This window comes from Apodemus sylvaticus, unplaced genomic scaffold, assembly GCF_947179515.1.
Source record: "Apodemus sylvaticus unplaced genomic scaffold, mApoSyl1.1 scaffold_55, whole genome shotgun sequence".
NCBI lineage: Eukaryota > Metazoa > Chordata > Mammalia > Rodentia > Muridae > Apodemus > Apodemus sylvaticus.
In genome coordinates this window covers 1,444,521-1,447,803 of record NW_026263312.1, presented here as the reverse complement: position 1 = coordinate 1,447,803, position 3,283 = coordinate 1,444,521, and positions in this window count along the sequence as shown.

Genomic DNA, 3,283 nt, shown 5'->3' with positions numbered 1-3,283 from the left:
TAAAGACATATACGTACGCATTGGAAACTCTTTACGAGAAGAAATAACGCATAGTAAAAAATTAGCTTGTATCTCCAAAACTACACGTTGTATCTCGAAAAGAATTGTTGTGGCGTGTTCATCTTAACATGTATCATCTAAAGAGAACCAAAAGGAGAATTTTCTTTCGTCAAAATTTTTCAGAAAATCACGTTTTAAGGAAATCCCGCATCGTGCGAAATTATCTTGTTTTTCCTAAACAACACGTTGTAAGTCGAAAGCTTTCATGTTGCGTGTATGTCTAAGTGTGTAGCCTCAAAAGAGAAGGCACAGGACAGTTTTCTCTCGAAAGGATATGTAAGAATACCACTTTATAAGGAAATACAGTTTTGCAGAGTAAAGACATATACGTACGCATTGGAAACTCTTTACGAGAAGAAATAACGCATAGTACAAAATTAGCTTGTATCTCCAAAACTACACGTTGTATCTCGAAAAGAATTGTTGTGGCGTGTACGTCTTAACATGTAGCATCTAAAGAGAACCAAAAGGAGAATTTTCTTTCGTCAAAATTTTTCAGAAAATCACGTTTTAAGGAAATCCCGCATCGTGCGAAATTATCTTGTTTTTCCTAAACAACACGTTGTAAGTCGAAAAGCTTTCATGTTGCGTGTATGTCTAAGTGTGTAGCCTCAAAAGAGAAGGCACAGGACAGTTTTCTCTCGAAAGGATATATAAGAATACCACTTCATAAGGAAATACAGTTTTGCAGAGTAAAGACATATAGGTACGCATTGGAAACTCTTTACGAGAAGAAATAACGCATAGTACAAAATTAGCTTGTATCTCCAAAACTACACGTTGTATCTCGAAAAGAATTGTTGTGGCGTGTACGTCTTAACATGTAGCATCTAAAGAGAACCAAAAGGAGAATTTTCTTTCGTCAAAATTTTTCAGAAAATCACGTTTTAAGGAAATCCCGCATCGTGCGAAATTATCTTGTTTTTCCTAAACAACACGTTGTAAGTCGAAAAGCTTTCATGTTGCGTGTATGTCTAAGTGTGTAGCCTCAAAAGAGAAGGCACAGGACAGTTTTCTCTCGAAAGGATATGTAAGAATACCACTTCATAAGGAAATACAGTTTTGCAGAGTAAAGACATATAGGTACGCATTGGAAACTCTTTACGAGAAGAAATATCGCATAGTACAAAATTAGCTTGTATCTCCAAAACTACACGTTGTATCTCGAAAAGAATTGTTGTGGCGTTTACGTCTTAACATGTAGCATCTAAAGAGAACCAAAAGGAGAATTTTCTTTCGTCAAAATTTTTCAGAAAATCACGTTTTAAGGAAATCCCGCATCGTGCGAAATTATCTTGTTTTTCCTAAACAACACGTTGTAAGTCGAAAAGCTTTCATGTTGCGTGTATGTCTAAGTGTGTAGCCTCAAAAGAGAAGGCACAGGACAGTTTTCTCTCGAAAGGATATGTAAGAATACCACTTCATAAGGAAATACAGTTTTGCAGAGTAAAGACATATACGTACGCATTGGAAACTACGAGAAGAAATAACGCATAGTACAATATTAGCTTGTATCTCCAAAACTACACGTTGTATCTCGAAAAGAATTGTTGTGGCGTGTACGTCTTAACATGTAGCATCTAAAGAGAACCAAAAGGAGATTTTCCTTTCGTCAAAATTTTTCAGAAAATCACGTTTTAAGGAAATCCCGCATCGTGCGAAATTATCTTGTTTTTCCTAAACAACACGTTGTAAGTCGAAAAGCTTTCATGTTGCGTGTATGTCTAAGTGTGTAGCCTCAAAAGAGAAGGCACAGGACAGTTTTCTCTCGAAAGGATATGTAAGAATACCACTTCATAAGGAAATACAGTTTTGCAGAGTAAAGACATATACGTACGCATTGGAAACTCTTTACGAGAAGAAATAACGCATAGTACAAAATTAGCTTGTATCTCCAAAACTACACGTTGTATCTCGAAAAGAATTGTTGTGGCGTGTTCGTCTTAACATGTAGCATCTAAAGAGAACCAAAAGAATTTTCTTTCGTCAAAATTTTTCAGAAAATCACGTTTTAAGGAAATCCCGCATCGTGCGAAATTATCTTGTTTTTCCTAAACAACACGTTGTAAGTCGAAAAGCTTTCATGTTGCGTGTATGTCTAAGTGTGTAGCCTCAAAAGAGAAGGCACAGGACAGTTTTCTCTCGAAAGGATATGTAAGAATACCACTTCATAAGGAAATACAGTTTTGCAGAGTAAAGACATATACGTACGCATTGGAAACTCTTTACGAGAAGAAATATCGCATAGTACAAAATTAGCTTGTATCTCCAAAACTACACGTTGTATCTCGAAAAGAATTGTTGTGGCGTGTACGTCTTAACATGTAGCATCTAAAGAGAACCAAAAGGAGAATTTTCTTTCGTCAAAATTTTTCAGAAAATCACGTTTTAAGGAAATCCCGCATCGTGCGAAATTATCTTGTTTTTCCTAAACAACACGTTGTAAGTCGAAAAGCTTTCATGTTGCGTGTATGTCTAAGTGTGTAGCCTCAAAAGAGAAGGCACAGGACAGTTTTCTCTCGAAAGGATATGTAAGAATACCACTTCATAAGGAAATACAGTTTTGCAGAGTAAAGACATATACGTACGCATTGGAAACTCTTTACGAGAAGAAATAACGCATAGTACAAAATTAGCTTGTATCTCCAAAACTACACGTTGTATCTCGAAAAGAATTGTTGTGGCGTGTACGTCTTAACATGTAGCATCTAAAGAGAACCAAAAGGAGAATTTTCTTTCGTCAAAATTTTTCAGAAAATCACGTTTTAAGGAAATCCCGCATCGTGCGAAATTATCTTGTTTTTCCTAAACAACACGTTGTAAGTCGAAAAGCTTTCATGTTGCGTGTATGTCTAAGTGTGTAGCCTCAAAAGAGAAGGCACAGGACAGTTTTCTCTCGAAAGGATATGTAAGAATACCACTTCATAAGGAAATACAGTTTTGCAGAGTAAAGACATATACGTACGCATTGGAAACTCTTTACGAGAAGAAATAACGCATAGTACAAAATTAGCTTGTATTTCCAAAACTACACGTTGTATCTCGAAAAGAATTGTTGTGGCGTGTACGTCTTAACATGTAGCATCTAAAGAGAACCAAAAGGAGAATTTTCTTTCGTCAAAATTTTTCAGAAAATCACGTTTTAAGGAAATCCCGCATCGTGCGAAATTATCTTGTTTTTCCTAAACAACACGTTGTAAGTCGAAAAGCTTTCATGTTGCGT